We start from the raw sequence: 21,079 nt of genomic DNA, 5'->3' as shown, positions 1-21,079 counted from the left end.
AGATCACAATTAGTAACAGACTCAAGTTAGAATTACTCAATCCAAGAAAATATGCAATAAATATAGGAATTTCAGCTTTATCATTTCACCAGGGTTAAGAATTGAAGTAAAGTATCATAGCATAACAGTAATGTGAAAGGTTTACAGTACAGAAAGTAGCTTTTTGTTCTTGAACAAAACAAATTTATGAAGGCATAAATGGGAAAGTTGTCTTCCCAAAACATAAAAACACAGCAGAGGTGGGTGAGACTTCTTGCTACTTTTCTCTTATTCTTATTCTTTTTTCTGTTGTTTAAGATCTTTGAAATAATGAATAGTTATTCTTTTTATGTGTTATGATCATAAATATGTAAGCATACACTAAATATTTGAGTCATTTGATTTTTAAGCAAACTTGTTCATCATATTATTTGGTGGCATACTCCAGACTCTATAGCTAAATAAGTCTTCACTCCTCCATGCATCAATATCAAGTTCCTTGGACACCAGGAGCATTGCAGAAAAAAAAAATCTATCATTCCATTTGAAATGTGTTCATGATTTATTTAAAATAAATTTTACATCAGGATTAAATTATTGTTTAAATATTTTATGTTTCATTTTTAAGTGACTTTTAAGATTATTCAAATTTACTTTACTAGTGTCTTGCTGTAAGAAAGCACTCATTGCAGGAGCTTTACTCTGTACTAAAGTCCTGACCTCATTCTTTCCTCATACTGAGAGTATCAACATGGACATAGTTTACATGTTGTAGAATATTATTTTAATGTTTATTATTTTGTTTATGCTCTGGAACATTTGCTTAAGGATGTAGAGATGTGTTTGATTAAATACAGTTCACCAGTGGTCTGGAGGCTGAGTCAGCAACTAGTTGACAGGAAGTAGTAGGGAGAATCCAGGTGGAGAAGGGAAAAAGGGGGCGAGAAAAAGTGCAAGGACAACAGGAGGAGGTGAGCTAGGGGAGCTGCTTGCTATTCAGCCTCTCTGGGAAGCAGGACTCTGCCTCAGCCTTTCAATCTTCTTTAGTGGGACGGAGATTAGATAAATTCACTTAGTAGTTTTGGAAGAGTCGGTGCCTGAGGGAATAGAATGTCTTCAGGCTATAGCAGGCTCTTGTAGCCTAACCAAGGGAGTTGCAGCTGCTGACTAGAATAACCATAGTTTAAAAAGCAGACAATTAGAAAAGAGGACAGCACTTACACATAAGTTAACAGGGCAGAGAGGTATTCTTCATGGGTGTTATGGTAATTTTTAGTGAAAAGAAGCAAGATCTTTCTCCTTCTCAGCTATTTACATTCTTCACAATATGCTTTGATACAAAAAACTAAAAACCAAAAGTTTCATCACACGCTTTCAGAAAACAACGCTCACTGTGTCAGCACACTGGCTGCTGTGCAGCATGAATCTGTCATAGTGCCAAGTTCTGCTGATAAAAATTCCAGTCCATTTTCATGAAAGAGGCAAAAGGTCTGCTATGTTAAGAACATTATTTGTGTGTTTAAAAATGCGGAGTATTGTTCAGGGAAACAGTCTTGCCTAGAGATCTAAAGTGAAAGACTGAATTCATCTGCATCCATCACATTTCTGAGTCAGAAATCAACAACCATAATGACTGAGTGTGTATACATTCTTGACATCTTTGTTATTGTGGAGAATGTCTGCCCACTCTAAGCTGAAGAAGAGCATCATTGCCAATTAGTTCAGGTCCCAAGCAGTCAAACCAGTAAAGGATCATAGAAGCTCTAACGAAATGAGTCTTTTGAAGATGGTCCAATCCATAAAGTACTGACTGCACAATTATGACTACCTGAGTACAGCTATCCAGCCCCCAAGTCAGGGTAATATTATGATAATAAGGTCCCATTGCTTGGGAGACAAAAGACAGAAGAGCTCCAGAGATTCACTAGCTCCCTGTTCTAGCAAACTCATAAGTTCCAAGTTCAATATGATTCTCATCTCGATATGGTAGAGTGATTGAATAAACACTCAGTATGGACCTCTGACATTCAAATATGCAAATGTATACATGTCTTGTACATGCACAGAAGGAAAGATAAACAAAGAAGAGAAAAGATTATTAAAAATAAGATAAAAGGAATGACAAAATTGCAGAGGGTTCAAAAGCAATGTTTAGAGTGTAATTAGAAATATCAAGAGAAAAAATGATATAAATGTGATATAAATGGTGATATAAATGGCTCTATTTGTTTTCTTTCCATAAACAATCTTTTCTTATTTTACATAACGATCTCAGTTGCCTCTCTCCCTTCTTCCCACCCTATCCCCCATCCACTCCTCAGAGAAGACAAGGCTTAACATGAGGGAATCAACAAAGTCTGGCACATCACTTTGAGGCAGGACCAAGGCTCTCCTCCATATAATCCTGCATAGAAAATTGGCACCAAAAAACCAGTTCATGCACTAGGAATGAATCCTGTTTCTGCTGCCAGTAGCCCCACAGAATGCCCATATCATACAACTGTCACCCACATTCAGACAGCCTAATTTGGTCCTATGCAGGTTCCCCTGCTATGAACCCAGAGTCAGTGAGCTCCCACTGGCTCACATCAGCTGTTTCTGCGGGTATCCCCATCATGTTCTTGACCCCTTTGCTCATATTATTGCTTCTTTCTCTCTTTGGCTGGACTCTGGGAGCTCAGTTCAGTGTTAGTTATGGATCTCTGCATTTGCTTCCATCACTTGCTGGATGAAGGTTGTCCGACAATCAATGTAGTTATTAATCTGCTTACAGACGAAGGTCAGTTCAGGCACCCTCTCCACTGTTGCTTAGGGTCTTGGTTGGGGTTATGCTTGTGGATTCCTGGGAATTTCCCAAGTGCCATGTTTTTTGGATCCCTCAATCAAGAAATCTTTTTCCTTGTTCTCCCTCTCTGTCCTTCCTCCATCTTGATAGTCCTGTTCCCTCCTGATCTTTTTCTCCCCCCCTTCACCTTCTGTCCTCCCTTATTCCCCCTCCCCCAGACTCCCAAATTTCTCAAGAGATCTCATCTATTTCCCCCTTTCTAGGAGGATCCATCTGTGTCTCTCTTGGAGTTCTCCATGTTACCTAGATGTGGCAGAAAAGCTGGCTATCCCTTGCTTTACGTCTAATATCCACTTACGAGTGAGTACATACATGACTGCCTTCTGAGTTTGAGTAACCTCACTCAGGGTGGGTTTTTTTTTCTAGTTCCATTCATTTGCATGGAATTTCAAGATGCTGCTTTTTATCACTGATTAGTACTCCAATGTGTAAAAGTACCGTATTTTCTATATCCATTCATCAAACTCAGAAGGCAATGCTCCATGGTATGAGTGTGCATCTTTTGGGTATATGCCCAAGAGTGGTGTATTTGTATTTTGAGGTAGATTGATTCCCAGTTTTCTGGGAAACAGCCACACTAATTTTCACAGTGGATGTTTAAGTTTCTACTCCCACCAGCAATGGAGGAGTGATCCTCTTACTCCACAACCTCTCCAGCATAGATTATCATTGGTGGGTTTTTTTTTCCTAGCAATTCTGGCTGGTTGTCTAGTATAAGAGGATATCTCAGAGTCCTTTTGGTTTGCATTTTTCTGATAGCTAAGAATGTTGAGAAATTCCATAAGTGTTTTTTGACGATTTGAGATTTTTCTGTACCCCATTTTTTTTTTTTTTTGATTTTTCGAGACAGGGTTTCTCTGTAGTTTTTGGTGCCTGTCCTGGAACTAGCTCTTGTAGACCAGGCTGGCCTCGAACTCACAGGGATTCGCCTGCCTCTGCCTCCCGAGTGCTGGGATTAAAGGTGTGCGCCACCACCGCCCGGCTTCTGTACCCCATTTTTAAAATTGGATTATTTGGTATTTTGATGTCTAGGTTCTTGATTCTTTATATATTTTAAAGATCAGACCTCTGTCTGATGTGGGGTTCTAAACATCTGACAGAGGCCTGATTTCCAAAACATATAAAAAAATCAAGAAACTAAACATCAACAAACCGATTTAATCCAATTTAAAAATGCAATACAGATCTAAACAGAGAATGATCAACAGAAAGATCTCAAATGGCTTAGAAACACTTAAAGAATTGTTAAGCATCCTTAGTCATGGAAACCAAATCAAAATTACTTTGAGAGTTCATCTTAATCCTATCAGAATGGCCAAGAGCAAAAACAAAAATGACATCTCATTCTGTAGAGGGTAAGGAGCTAGGGGAATATTCCTCCATTTTTGGTGACAGCACAAAATTGTACAGCCATTTTGAAAATCAGTATGGCGGTTTATCAGAAAATTGGGGACTGTTATATACCAAGACCCAGCAATACCGCTCTTGGACATATCCCCATAGGAATCTCAACCATACCACAAAGATCCTTACTCTATTATGTTCATAGTAGCTTTATTAGTAATAGCCAAAACCTGAAAACATTCTAAATGTCACTCTACCAAAGAATGGATAAAGAAAGTGTGGTACATTTACACAATGGATTATTACTCAGTTGTTAAAATTAATGACATCATGAAATCTGAAATCAAATAGATGGAAGTAGAAAAATTCATACTAAATGTGATAACCCAGACTCAGAAATACAAACACAGCTTGTACTCACTTAGAAGTGGATATTAGCTGTAAATTATAGCCATGCTACAATCCACAGATTCAGAGAGGCTAGGTAACAAGGAGCACTCCAGGGAAATGATTACATCTCCCTGGGATTGGGAAGTAGAAGAGATTTCATGTGTGAACTGGGGGCAGAATATTCATGATCAGGTGGGGTAGGAATTTAAGAGATTATTACTGAAAAAATGACTGGAAGGGGGAGCTTATTTTTTCTACTGTCATGTAAAAACCTGGTGCAAGGAACACTCTGAGGAATTTACAAGGAGATCCCAGCTAACACTTCAGATGAAAGGGATACATAACCTGGACTGGTCATCTTCTGTGATCAGGCAAGAATTTCAGAGGAGAGAGTGAGACACTAATCTGGTATATAAACTTGGACCTACAGTCTATCCTGTCTACAAGACGGAATGGGTAAGGGTGGTGCAGAGATAAAAGGAGTGGCCAACGCATGACTTTTCTGGCCTTAGACCCATACCATGAGAGCGAGCTCGACAATGACACTGCCTAGAGCAATGGGACACAGAGGTTGGGTAATCAAGAGACCTAGAATAGAACTAAACAACATTGAAGAACAAAATGTGAACATAATGAAGCCTGGCAGTGTTCTGCTAGACATTTGCACCTAGCCCAATTGTCATCAGAGAGACTTTTTTCCAGAAAGTGATGCAGAGACCCACAGGCAAACACTAAGCAGAGCTGAGGGCACACTGCTACAGAGAAAGAAGAATTGAAGGAGCCAGAGGGGTAAAGGACACCATAGGAAAACCTACAGAAACTCTAACATGGACACATTGTTGCTTATAGCAACTGAAAGGACAACCAGGGAGCCTGCATGGAGCTGACCTAGGCCCTCTCTATAGTTGCAGTTATGTAGTTTGGTCTTCTTATGGGACTCCTAACAGTGGGAATGGGCATGCCTTTGATTATTTATTGGCTTTAGACACCAGAATTTTCACACTGGTCGCCTTGGTTGGCCTTAATATAAGGAGAGGAGCTTAGCCTTATTGAAATTTGATATGATATCCACTGGGGGCCAACCTTTTCTGAAGAGAAATGGAGAAGGAAAGGATTGGGTGGTGGGCATAAAAGAAGTGGCAGAGAGGGACATGGAAGAGAAGGGGGGTGGGCAACTGCATTTGGGATGTAAAATAAAGAAATCAATTTGAAATTTAAAAAAGGAAACTGAATTCGAAGAAAAGCAGGCTTACCTACTGTTTTGAAATTCAGACTCTATCAAGAAGGAATTAGAATAATTTTAATATTTATGGAATGGTTTGAAATCCACTGGCTAGGAAGGACCACACCAGACAATGCAAATATTTAATTCATGTATATGTAATTTTATATACATAAGCAACAGACTGAAAATTTGAAATTCTATTCACAAAGATATATCCTTGCACTCCCAGTACTGAAAAGCTATGTATAGTTCATAGTTAAAATGATATAAAGCATTTTTTCAACTGTAGAAATTTCATTTCGGCCATGCTGTGCCTGTCAAATAAGGGAATAGCAGAGAAAGAAAGAGAATATTTCCCCATCTAGGGAGACTCGTGAAACAGCATTTTTTGCAGAGAATTAAAAACATTTTTCATTAATAAAATATAAATTATAAGGTTATGAGTAAAGGGAAATGTAATTGGATTTTTAGCCAAAGGCAAGATTATGGCCTTTTATGTCAGTTTAAGTAACCTAGAATTTATACTCGAGGCCAGGGCATATTTCTGCAATAATGTTCTTGTAAGCAGGAATTCGTGAGACGTTAACAGGGCTGAAATGAAAAAGAAAGTGAGAGAGAAAGAAAGATTTCACAAACTAAACAGAGAAGGGCAAGGATTTGCTCTAAGTCTAAGGATTTTATTCACTGTTGTGAATAAGAAAAACAGTCTTGGGGATAAAAAGAGGCAATTGTCTGTGGTGGGTCTGCAATGAGCGCTGAGGTCAGAAAGACCGTGTACCTGGGCGAGAAGAAGGCTAGATGCAGGTGATCAGGCACATGCATTTTAGAAATTCCTTTTGTTTTCTTATTGCTTTATAAATAATATCATTCAAAATTTTCACTTTCTCACCTCCTCCCACTCCCCCAGTCCCCATCCCCCCTCCAGTCCTAAGAGAGGGCAGGTTACTCTGCCCTGTGGGAGGTCCAGGGCCCTCTCCCCTCCATCCAGGCCTAGGAAGGTGTGCATCCAAACAGACTAGGGTCCCAAAAAGCCAGTATATGCACTAGAGAGAAATCCCAGCGCCATTACCAATGGATTCTCAGTCAGCCCCCCATTATTAGCCACATTCAGAGAGTCCAGTTTGATCACATGCTCGTTCAGTCCCAGTCCAGCTGGCTTTGGTGAGCTCCCATTAGATCAAGCACACTGTCTCAGTGGGTGGACCAATCCCTCGCGGTCCTGATTTCCTTGCTCATATTCTCCCTCCTTCTGCTCTTCAACTGGACATTGGGAGCTCAGTCCAGTGCTCCAATGTGGGTCTCTATCTCTACCTTCATCCTCCGCTGGACAAAGGTTCTATGGTGATATTCAAGATATTCATCAGTGTGACTATGGGACAAGGCCAAATCAGGCACCCTCTCCTCTACTGCCCAAAGGCCTAGCTGGGGACATCCCCGTGGACACCTGGGAATTCCTCTAGAGACAAGTCTCTTGCCAATCCTAAAATGGCTACCTTAATTAAGATATCTTCTTCCCTGCTCCCATATCTGCCTTTCTTCTCAAAAATCCCATTTCCCCAAGCTCTCCCCAATCCTCCTCTTCTCTCTTCTCTCTCCCCCATTCCCCTCCCCCCCACTTCATTCCTACCCTCTTGCTCCCAACTTTTGCCCAGCAATCTTGTCTGCTTCTAATTTCCAGGAGGAACTTTATATGTTTTTCTTTGGGTTCACGTTCTAATTTAGCTTCTCTAGGATCGCAAACTATAAGCTCAATGTTTAATACCTATACTCTTTAATCTGTTTCACATAATAGAAACAGAAGACTTATTGCCACATTCTTTTTATGAAGCTACAGTTACCCTGATACCAAAACCTCACAAACACTCAACCAAGAAAGAGAATTAGAGACCAGTCTCATTCATGAACATTTTGCGAAAATTATCATTAAAATACAGGCAAACTGAATCCAAGAACACATCCAAAATATTATCCATTATGATCAAGTAGGCTTCATCCCAAAGATGCAGGGCTGGTTCAACATACTAAAATCTATCAATGTAATCCTTCATATAAATAAACTGAAAGAAAAAAAATATGATCATTTCATTAGATGCTGAAAAATCATTTGACCAAATTCAATACCCCTTTATGATAAAGGTCTTGGAGATATTAGGGATACAAGGATCATACCTAAATAGAATAAAAGCAATATACAGCAAGCCAACCGCTAACAAGAGATGCCCAATCATACTACAGAAGCATTTGTGCAACTATGTTCAGAGCAGCACTATTTGTAATAGCCAGAACCTGGAAACAACCTAGATGACCCTCAATGGAAGAATGGATAAAGTAGGTTTGGCACATATACACTTTAGAGTTCTACTCAGTGGTAAAAAACAATGACATCTTGAATTTTGCATGCAAATGGATGGAAATAGAAAACACTATCCTGAGTGAGATAACCCAGACCTAAAAATATGATTATGATATGTACTCACTCATTAGTGGCTGCTAGCCATAAACATGGAAATTGTTTTCTTAATCTGTGGCAATTAGCATTTGGTGATATAATGACTATACCAATCAGTGTCTAGCAGAAACAAAGTGTGTGGTTCTAAAGAAAAACTGCAAAATACATTTCAAGAATGCCACTGGCAAATCACATGCATAAGGAAAGGTGAAGAAACCACCTTTCCTTCTATTTTTGGCACAGCTTCATGACTGTCTATGATAGTGCTAGAGAATAACACCCCAGTTTCACAGAAAAAGACAGGCATTTATTTTATAGTAAAAAGCATCTGTAATGCAAGTACCTCCTGGTAGTACTGTATTGTCACTCTGTGTCCTACAGCTCTTATTGTCTCCTAATCTAACACAGATATGCTAGATCATGACCACTGTTGTAACACGGCCATTTCTCATGACATTCCTCTACATGCCAAAGAAGAGTGGAAGTGTGCAACCATAGAATGTCATGCACAGCATTTACGATTCCTTTCACTTTGTTTTTGGGCCAGCCAATTGTTGTAGTTCTTTCTCTTTTAGATCAATTAAATAGTCTGGCATATTATACGAGTTTCTCCTTAATCTCTCATTCCAAATTCATGTTAGTTGATTACGTTGAATAGTTCACTTTTTCTTTGGACATATCTCTTTCTATGTATGTCAGGGCTGAGTATTGTATTTCTTCTTACTTATATAGTTTTGGAGGTATTCAATAATTGCCTTACAATTTGTAATTGCATTCTAATTATGAAAACAATATGTCACTTTTGCTTAGCTCTTCTCTCTAATAGTGGTGTTAAAATGGTCTTTGGAAATAAGAATACACAGTTTATCCTGTCTTTTGTAATATACCAAATATCAATCCTGTTTCAACTCATCAGAGGAATTTTCAGGATCATTAAGGCATATCAGTTTATCAAACTGACAAAATTTCAAGTTTGCCAGTATGCAGTGGACCTTTGCCACAGAATTTCTAGAAATAATTATCTAGTAACATTCTGTTTGATATTGTAGTCCACAGATGTAATCACTATAATAAAGTTTATTTCTTAGGAGGATCAAATTGCAGACACTTATTTTGTCCCTTATGAATCAAGTGATTATGCTTCATCAAGCTTGAATTTGTTTGGATGTCACTGTGGTTTACTCAGCTGGTGAAGTTCTTTTTCTAAACTAGTAATTATGCACAGAATTGCAATTCCAATAGATATTAGACCACATGATTTATTTGTAGCTATGATTTGCCTTTTTATGGTGCTGGTATCTTAAGTCATTTATTTTATTAATGAGGTTATAAATTTTGTGATTAAAAGCAGTTTGCTGAATTTGAATTGCTCTGTTCTGTCTGTTATCTGTATTGGTTATTTGAGCAGCAATACATGTATATATATATGTGTTTTTTTAAAAAAAACTGGATTTCAGCACACTCATAAAGGGAAAATGGCTAGAGAGATAATTTATTGAGCAGAGTAAAGAAAAAGAATGAAAACGTGGATGAATATTTCCAGGAAATATAAAATATAATCATAGCGGTCTAATACATTGGTAGGGAGTACAGAGGAGATGATCCCTAGGGTTTACTATACACAAACGAATCAGAGGTAAGTGAGCTATAGCGTCATTGACTGATCCTATATCGGGCCAATATAAAGAAGCATGATAAAGAAAAAAGAAATTCCTGAAATTTTTCTCTGTCCTTTCCTTATATGGACATGGACATGGATCTGTAAATATCCCTATTCAAATTATTTACACACATATATACCTCACAGAATTATAATCAATTTACCAATGAAGCAATCACTCAGTCAATATCTTATTACCAAATGATTCTGCCACTACTTGAAGTTGTTATACAAAGGGTTCCTATGGGAACCTCCAAACAACTGGGGCAAGAGCAAAAGCTATAGGATGCCCTCCACAGCCTGATGACAAGGACTTATTGGGTGATGACAACACCTATACAACTTATTGAGCACAGAGAAATTGAGCTGGTGCCTTCTTAGACTTTCACCTTGCTATGGACCAGTGTTCATGGTACTGGAAAGTAAGATAATCTGAATGATACCAAGGTAGAAAGGAAAGCACCAGCCCAGCTACAAAATCTGCAATTTACACTGATGACCTGTCTGAAGATATGCTGGTGCAATAGTAGAACAAAGTTTGTGAGAGTAAACAACCAAGATCTGAGTTTATTTAAGGACCTCTTCATGAAAAGGAATTCAGATTAAATACAGCTTGGGTAACCATGTATCTAAGACAGAGGGACCAGGAATGTAAGGGAAAACCAAATAATATTATTATGTTAAAGAAATAGAGTAATGAATGACTCCTAACAACAGTCTGCCATACTCATAGATTCTCAGTCTTTCTCAGCCATCATCAGAGAAGCTTCCTTCTGCAGTGTATGGAAACAAATATGAATAATATGCAGAAAGTGAAAGCCCTAGATGTCATATCTCCATCAAATCTGTCCCTTCAGTGTTCTGAGATCTCTATAGTGGGGAGACAGAATGAGCATAAGAGCCAGAGGAGATGGAGGAAAAGAAGGAAACAAGATTTTCTGAGCACCACAGGAACAACCCACCAATGCATAGCCATTAGTTTTCTCCATGGGAGTCTCACTGGGAAAATAAACCACTCTTAAGGGAAGGTCCATGACTAGAAGTAAATGGTCAGCACAAAATGATTCAAAAGCATCTTTGGAGGTTCTTTATCTCACAACGTTGTGTCACAGCATTTTTTTTTTGTTTTCACCTTACTAGTCCTTGATATTATCACTTCTGTTTTTATGAATTTATGGGTTCCAATGTGGGTCCTGGTAACTTGGATCAGGTACTCTACAAAAGCAGAACGTTCTTTCCCCTCCAGAGTCATCTCTCCAGCACAACAATTTCTTTTGCAATATTAAAAACAGAAAGTAACTAATGAAATGTTCGAAAATACTTTATGTATTGAGCAATATATTAAATGAGTTATGTACAGAGATAGATTTTTCAAGCAAATATACTTTCTTTAAATTATTTTAAATTTTCTTGAAACACTATTTCTAAATAGTTTTCTAAATACAAATCCTGGTAGTTTGAATCCAAGTAGTAAAAACCAACTCGAGGTGTTTGACTTATTTGACATAATGAGTTGCTATACTTTTTATGCTGAGGACATTCCAGACCCTCTCTTGTAACTAACTTTAAATTTATGGTACACAGCTGACCATGATATTCACACTACTGACCTAGAGAACACAACTTTTACTATTATCGTCTAACTACAGCAAACCAGTTGTTAAACCATTCCTCATTCCTCTCCTTGCTCACCTTAAAATCAATATTGTTCTTTAAATTTTTAATAGACTTTTGCAGAAGATAAATGGCAAAATACAAATAGCAATCTTTCTGCACACATGCAATAAACTTTCAGGAGAGTAAGCAGACGATGTGTTCCCTCATAGCCACTCCAATGACAATTTGGTAAAATGATGGCAGTCTGCATACTGAAAAAGTAAGAAATGTTTCTATGGTTTATTTTATTGCTAGTTGTATGTTTGTGTGTGTGCCTCTGTGTAGGTGTGCGCATATGACTTCAGGTAGCTACAGATAAGTGTTTCAAGTACCCTGGGCTCTGCTGTGGGTCATGTAACTGAATTCATGTCCTCTACATAAGAAGTGAGTGCTCTTATTTGCTCACTTATCTCCCAAGCCTAAGGATACATTTTCTTTCAATATTCAAAATGTCATGCAGAAAAGAACGATTTGCCAAATTTCATTTTGTTAATGTACGCACTGAAAGTTATTCAGTCGCTAAATCCGAGATTATTATAGCACACTATGTCATTCATACAGATTGACATCTCTCCTTACTAAAAAACAGTAAGGATATCAACTTCCTCACTTCAGAAATGATGACTTATGTTTGTGTGTAAGATTTTATAAGTGAATGAAAAAAATAAAAATAAAAAAGGAAAGAAAGGGAACATTAGTGTACTAAGGAATGGTATAGGTGAAGGTTTATTATACATGATAGGGGCAGCATAGTTGGAGGTAGACATGGTCCATCTGTGAGAGTTCTGAATGGACATGTCCAGACAGAGCTGTGGCCTGGGCAGAGACCAGGAAGAGAAGTGGAGAGAGGGGAAGCAGGTGCAGCAACCAGGGTTCCATGAATGCAAGGCGAGATGGCAAGCAAAATATTTGGGTTATATAGAGCATAACAGCCCAGCCCCTGACCTAAGGGGGATCTATGATAGATAGGGGCTGAGGAATGCAAAGACCCTGGTGACCAGGTTCACTTTGATATGTGAAGTAGGCACCTCAAAAGGCACCCATTGACCAGGTTGGAAAGTTAACCATAATAATTCAAAATTATGAGGAAAATTTGTAAGAAATTGTGTGTCTCTGAGCAAATAGTTTCCCGAAAGTATATTTTAAAATGTAGAGAAACATAGTTTGGTCTTAAAATTCTAAAGACAGACTAACTCCCAAACACTGCTTACGCTTCTTTTCAAGATCAGCTGAGGCCTCAGCCCCTCCATAAAATAATCTCCCCATGACAGAGTTTCTGTGTATGTATAATATGGCATAAAACTTGATTCACGTAACAGTGAATGCTCCTGGCATGAGGCTAATTACAAGCTGGATCATGGTAAGAATTTACAAAGAAAGGGAAGTCTACAACCGAGAATGAATAGATTCATTATTAACACAAATGGGACCATGTGAGGGAGAGACATTTAAATTATAAGGAGGAATAAAGTTATTTAACAGCACCTGGAAAGATATCCAGGAATATTTTATGTTTTTTTTCTGAAAGATAATTTAATATACTAGAAGTATAGGGCAATTTTCATGGAAAAGTCCTAAAGAAAGGAAACATTCAAATACCATCAAATTATGTTTCCTACAAATGATTCCTAATATTTATATTATTAAGAGAATATAATCAGATTATTGTGTTCTATGATCAATTTTTATAATAAGAGAAGATATTTTAATAAACCTTTAAATTTTATGATGGTTTTACAATATTTAACTTGATGTTAAAGAATTTCACAAATGATCTTCAAGATTACATTTGAGAATTAATAAATGCATCTCCATCATTGTGAAAAACATTACCTTTTTCCTATACTTGCCAAACTTAAGACCATATTAAGATTTTAATTAAAATATAATTACATTTCTTAGCCCTTTCTTCTTCTCCTTCTAACACCCAACATATCTACTCCCCCAAATTCTCATCCACTTTTTCTGTAACTGTTGCTGTAACATGTACATATAAGTAAACAAACAGATAAGCACACCTGCTGAATTCTTTCACTACTGCTTTCATGCATGTTTCTAGCATCATCGCTCAGTATCTGGAATCCAATCAGAAGACTCTTTCCTGGAAAACACTAAATCTTCTTCTCACAGAAGTTGTAAAATTGTTTGTATCTTTCCATTTAGAGTGGGACGCTGTGAGATTAATACATTCACATTTTCATGCCGGCTATGGGTTTATTTTTATTTGTCTGTTTGTTTTGTCTGTTTCATTTTGTTTTGTTTGGTTAGGTAGGCTACAGCTGTTTGAGGAAGTGATGTCATCCTAATGGCATAACTTTATAAAGCTTTGTGTGGGTGTGGGTGCGCGCACACGCCCATTAGTTACTGCTCCATTGCTGTGAAGAGACACCATGAGCACAGTAGCAGCAGCTCTATTAACAGAAGGCATTTAATTGTGATTTGCATACATGTCCTGAGGTTTATTCCTTTATCGCAATAGCAGGTAGCATGTGGGCATGCAGATAGACAGTGTGCTAGAGAAGTAACTGAGAGTTCTACATCTGAATCCCAAAGGCAGCAGGAAGAGAGAGTTACTGGGCCTGGATTCAACTTTTGAAATCTCAAAGTCAATGCCCAGTGACATTTTTCTTTCAACAATGCAGTGACACCTAAACCTTCCCAAGTAGTGCCATTCCCTGATGACTAAACAGTGCAATAATTCAATAGACTCATGTCTGTGGGGGTCAGTCTTATACAAAGAACAAATATATTAGTGTTATAATATAAATATATATATAAGGATTTATGTGAAAAGCAAAAGTGATGGTGAGAAGACAATGATTTGTGGCTTCCATTTAATTCTTTCTCGGGCAATGGTGGAAGAAACAACCCAAGGCACCCTAGACTTGTGGGGCGGAGTTTGCTTTGCCATAAATCCCATTTTTTTCATGATCATATCTTACTTTTCCTAGTGTCTGTGCTTCTCTACTTTATAGAAGTTTACTCGAAAAAGACAGTTATTATCGTCTGCATCTTATGAAGTTCCCCTTAGTTGTTTTCTCTAAGCACATTTTATGGAGGATGTTGGCCAATGTACACATAGCATGATATGAATGAAACTGCTAGTCATACTCATGCCAATATTTAATTTTTTTCATTCATTTTTTCATATATATATATACACACACTTGCATTAATATCATCTAGTGTCATGTCTATTTGATGCCTGTGAAAAACAAGAGGAGGTTTTTAGGTGCTTTTATTTGAAGCTACAGACAATTATGAGACATTATGTTGGTGCTAAGAATCTAACCAGGGTCCTCTGGAAGAATTGCAAATACTCTTACCTGCTGGGGAAGATTTCTAGTCCCACCAACACATCAACAAAGGAAAGTTTTGGTGATCAGAGTCTATGTTGAGCAATGAAAATAGTCAACTGAGAATGTATTTAAATCAAGATTTTCTGGGGATTCAAAAGGCAAAACTGCTCACCAGAGATAAGATCGAGAATATTTACCATTTTTGAGAATTCTGCCCTCTGAATCAAGTGGAATCTCAAGATTCAAATGATAAAAGGAAGGAGAGAAAGGAGAACAGACAGACAGTAGAAGACAGTGGTGTGTGCGGTGGGATACAGCATAGTAGGTGACTACTTGCTTAATATACATAAAATTTTAGATTCTGGATTCAGTGAAAGAGAATATTTTCAATCATGTATATATAAATTGATAGTTTTTACATGCTTGCTTTTAAATGATTTCAAATATATTTTTAATTCTCTATCATAAAATCTAGACTGTTGGAATAAAAATAGAGGGAAACTGAGGTACCATATTATTATATTTGACTGTGTGATTTTATCTCTCAATTTTTTTCAAACTGAGTTAGAATTACTAACTTTCAAAATTCAGGAACAGATCTATTATTGTAACTTTTGGTGAAGAATAGCCTAATGTTCAAAACCTTTATGGTAACACAAAATAAATTCATTGATAAACAAGAAAACAATGTTGATTTATAGGATAGTATTCAAGGTATCACACACACACATGAACACACACATACATGCACACACACACACACACACACACGCATATATGTGTGTGTATGTGTGTATGTGTGTGTGTGTGTGTCAAAAATGCAGTGATTGCCTCTGGAATAAGAGGAAAAGTATTAGGCTCTTATATAATATGTGTTCTAAATATCCTTTTTATTACATAGTCATGTCATGAAGGTATTTCATCAATGGTTATAAGTATATTATTTCTCTATAAAACACAGTTTTTCCTGAAAAAGTCATTTTCTATCTACACTGTGTGTGTGTGTTTCTCTGAATGTTATTTTCTTCCACTGTCTCATGGAGAGAGTAGATCTTCATGTACTCCAATATTGGAGAATTCACCAAATACCTAAGGCTCCTTTACTTAGAAATATCTTTCTGGCATTTGCTCTGCAGCAAACTTTGTGCACAGTCTAATTTGTTCTAATGTTCTTCCCTTCAAAACAAAAACAGAACTTTCTATTCCTTTTAAAATTACATTTGCAGAGAAAGCATTGCTATACTTTATTCCCATAGATCTTCCCAGGAAGCTGTTTCTGCTGTCAGGATTTTGTTTTATGTGTTAAGTTAAATTCAAAATCTAAATATTTCATTACATTGCTAGTGGAATAAGCACTGAACGTGTACACATAGAGGAGTTTTCTATATCATCCATGTTCAACTGTTAGCGCATTTTTAATATTTTCTTATTTACATAGTTTTATTAATATGCAACTAACTGTATAAGTGCCACAGTACTAAATGTTTAAATACATTTCTATTTGACTTCATAGAAAATTATACTTTTCTAAATCATACATACATATAAATCATAGTCTATATACAAACATTCTATATGCCATGAACTGGTCCCCAAGCAGCTGTCTCTTATTCTTCATGAGCCATTTTATCAACTAATATTTCATACTTTATATTTTTACGTGTCTCTGTACTTTTTCAATCTGGAGTTAGCATAATTATCTCTCAGTAACTTTCCTATTCTTGATTTCAGTATCTTCCAATAATGCCTGATACAAATGCATTATTTCATAAACATTTTCTAAGTAATAATTAGAAATGAAGAAGAAGCAGACTAGAAAAAGAGAAATCCTGCACATTCCTTATCAGATGAGTTCATGTTTCCCAAATGGAGATTTATCCCACATACAGGAAACATCATTCTAAAGACAAAGACTGTGTAATCAGGCACTGCTTTCTCATTTACTGAATTTATTTTCCTACAAATTTGCAAAGGATTCTTGATGCGAAATGCCCCTCTGTATTCTGTGAATATGCTTTATTACCATTGGCTAATAAAGAAGCTGAAATGTCCAGTTACAAATTGTGCCAACGTGGGGCATGTGCATGCACATAAAGACTGTGAAAGCTTAAGAAAATGATTCTAGAAACATAAAAACAGAGTCAGAAACAGCTTCTTAGTAGTTGCATTTTTTTTCAAAGGCTCTTTTTGCTGGTAGCAAGCATATGCATGACTCCTTTAAGAGATGGCTTCTTGGTTCCTGCTGGTTGTACTGACAGCTTTTTCAGGAGCTCTTGCTCTGGAGCACTTGAATGGGGTTTTGGGCAGCATGTTACAAGCTGCTAGATGAAGGCATACCTAGAGTTTGGGGCATGAGCCTTGCTCTCGGGACTGGCTGTCTCTACCACGTTGGAAAGCTGAAGATGGTGGAGCAAATAGCCAAAGTCTTGACTTTGGTCCTAGTCATGCCTGCTTAGCATAAAAAATTGCCCTGGTCATAAAATTATTACAGATACGAAATAAAGTCAGAATCAGACCAGAAGGCCTCTAAATAGTTCAGAAAGTGTTTGATAAATATGCATAGAGTTGGGATATAGAGGATAAAGGATAGATGGAGTCAAAGATTAAAAGTATAACTTAGAGATAATAACCTGAGGTTCTTAAAAAGAAAATAAATTTGAATCATAACACACCATGTAAAAATAGAAAATACACAGTCTGCTTATGTATACTGTTGTATTTTCTTTGAAATTTCTGACTATTCATGATCTGTCGAGAGGCATTTGATTGTGGGGCTGCTAACATAAAGATTTCTTGACTTCAAAATTTGGATCTAAGAATATGTTGCTCTTAGGACTCTGTACAATGAAATGTTTCTCTGTACTTAGCTCATTCACAATAAAATACTTCAAAGAAATCCCAATAGTATGTGTATTCCAGATCTCTCTGTATATTCCATCTTTATGTTGCTCATTTTCCTTACTCTATTTCATTTTTTTACAAGTTTAATATTTATTTTATTATCATTACTCCTTCAATCTATGACTGTCTGTACTCTGTCTCTTTAAATACTTTACTTTCTTTTTTTGTAAACCATTTACTTGTTTTTTAAATTATTTCTCTCTCCCATGCCTGCATACATTTATCCATTACCATGACCCAACTAAAGGTCTTTTCCATCTGAATCTGTCTTTATTGCATATCTGTAATTATTTTCTGATCAGGAGTGCTTTTTTGTGGGAAAATGATCTATATTCTGTCAATTATATTTTAAATAAATGCAGATTGGCCAGTAGTCAGACAGGAAGTATAGGCGGATCAATGAGAACAGGGGAATTCTGGGAAGAACAAAGATCCTTCTGCAGTCCTAGCCCAGTCACAGAAGAAGCAAGATGTGACTGGCTCACTGAAAAAGGTACTGAGCCATGTGGCTAACAAAGATAAGAATAATGGGCTAATATAAGTTGTAAGTGTTAATAAGAAACCTGAGATACTAGGCCAATCAGTTTATAGCTAATGTAGACCTCTGTGTGATTTCTTTGGTACTTAACAGTTGCAGGAACCATGAAGGACAGAAAATCCAGTCAACACTTTTTTTAAAAAAATGCTAAGTGGGCATTGCCATAATCAAATTTGCTGCCCTACCTGCTTGTTCCACCTGCTCCAACATGGTGAAGGCATGTTCACTGCCTCTGAGAGCCATACACATTGCCTCAACTCCAAGGTCACAACAGGTCTATATCACCATTAAGCAATTTGTAACATGCTGCTCACAGACCACAATTAAGTGCTTGGCCTCCTGAAAGAGCCAGAGCTGTTTGTGCAACTAACACAAATGAGGAAGCCATTGTTTCTTATTCATATGATACGCTATAACTCATTTCCTATTAACTCAATAAAATATACATAAAATTCTAATATATTAGTACACGTTAGAAATTTTGAAAAATCTGAATGTAATCAGGTGACTGTAAACTTTACTGTAACTTTGTTTAAGGTATATAAAGGTGATTTTTTGTGTATATGTATTACACTCACAGTAGGAATAATTGATGTATTTGTTCTATGAGCAAGATTGCAGTATTGTTAAATTTCATTTAATACATATCTTATCTTAGTAGTTCATTCAATATATATGGATCTTATAACCTCAACCAAATACCTGCCCAATATAGTGCCAAGTTAATAAATTTTATTTGCTCAACTAAAAAATCTCCAGAGAGACAAATGTAATGAAAATGTCTGGGAAGTGGTTCAAGTAGTATAAACAAATTTAAAATTTTTCCACTTTTCCCTGATAAGAAGGGCAAAATCTTAAAACAGATGACACAGCTAATTATCATTTAACATACAACTTCAACATTAGCTCACTGTCTTGGTAACATTTTCTTCATTACCTGTGTTGATTTATTGATATCAGAAGTGATAACAGAATATACTTAAAATTCAAAGATATGACAGGCATCTTTATTTTTTTCTTTTTTCTTTTTAATTTATTTTTTATTTTTTTAAATTTTATTTTGTATTTCAACCCCAGTCCTCCCTCCCACTCCTGCTCCTCCCCCATTTGTCTCCCCACCAATTCAGTCCCCCATCCACTCTTCCCAATAGCTAAGGGTTCCTATGGAGACTCAGGAAAATCTGGTATATTGAGTTGTGACAGGATCAAGCTCTTTCCTCCTGCATTAAGGCTGAGCATGGCTTCCCACCACAGGGAATGGTCTCTAACAAGCTAGCTCATGCATCAGACACAGAAACTGGTCTTACTGGAAGAAGACCATCAGAGAGTCTGACTTTCAGCACTGTATTCCACAGATGGAGGGCCTACAACATGAGAGAATGGAATGGTCGAGCAGGGAGAGAGACAGAATTGGAGAGCCATGAGTTTCGGATTATTTTCCCTAAACTACCAACACTCAGAACAATTATTGTTTTAAGAATAAATACATAAAAATTAAAAGCAAAGAAAAATAATATCCTTGGTGAACGAGAGCCAAATTGAAGTCTACATAGTTTCTACAATATATTCAAGAGAATCAATTTAGGAGTAGAAAAAACTATTGAATCAACACCCTCATGGTTCCATTAAGCAGCACTGCCTTCCACTGGAAGATATATATCTATATTTTGGATATTTGAAAATTTTGCTTCTTTATCACATTTAATATTTTTATTTATAATTCTAAGTTAACTTACATATTTTCTATAAATAACTTACATATTTCAATTCTACTCTTTTGTGTTCTTTTTAAAACTTCTTTAAGAAAACCAAATGGACTTATTAGAATGGGAAGCCAGTGTACAATTGTCCTGTTTCTGTTGTTTTAGGTGAACTTTTTAGTCTTTTCCCTGCTAATGCCTCTTGTTTTTTAAATATGTAGTTGCAGTTCTGTGAATTTTCATAGTTTTCAAATACAATTATACCTTCAGCATATACAAAACCAAACATTATTGGTAATTGACAACTTTATCATAGAAATATGTGTCACCCTACTTATACTAATAAACTAATTCACATCTTCATATCTATCACTATATCAAAACAATATTCATCCCCTCTGTTCAGGTTCTCAATCCCTGGTAATAAGTCACCATACCTTATGATAGACAATGTAACTGAAGATCATTCAACCACATAGCACTTAATTCTTTATAAAAAACAAAGACCACTGTATTTTCACCATGGTTTAGCAATAAACAAATAATAAAGAAACTCAGTTAAAGTGTATCTGAACTTTTCTGTAAATCACTGAGGGTATTAGAACATTTCTGTTCAACATTGTGTAAGCATGTGTATTAACAGACCTTTGATAAGTCTTTCCATCTTTATTTAGCATCCACATTTAATTTCCTCTCATAATTAGCATTAAATGTCCCATTTATTGCTTATAGGTACTTATGTTCACTTTGAAAGTTTCTTCTCCCCTGTTGCTTTAAGTAATTTCTGGGTCATTCATTTTTCTTTCCTCCCAATGGAATTTCTCTCATCAAAGTTACTAGATTGACAATGCTAGTGAGTCATACTTCTTTCTCTTTTCTTCTTAACAGTCTGAAACTATTCAGTTGTGATAAGGCCATTTGCACCAGAAGAAATACATTTGGGCCTAATTAACTTCCGTTCATTAAAAATGACCTTGTTGCAGTGAAACTGGCATTTCAACAGATAGAGTTAGAGACAGCAATGCAGGAAGGGGCTGCTTTAGACCTTTCTCTGTCCTCTCCTCATAATGATTCAGATAACATTAAGTTTTGC

The sequence above is a fragment of the Myodes glareolus genome, chromosome 15 (genome assembly GCF_982192425.1).
Source record: "Myodes glareolus chromosome 15, mMyoGla1.1, whole genome shotgun sequence".
Taxonomy (NCBI): domain Eukaryota; kingdom Metazoa; phylum Chordata; class Mammalia; order Rodentia; family Cricetidae; genus Myodes; species Myodes glareolus.
This window is presented reverse-complemented; position numbering follows the sequence as displayed.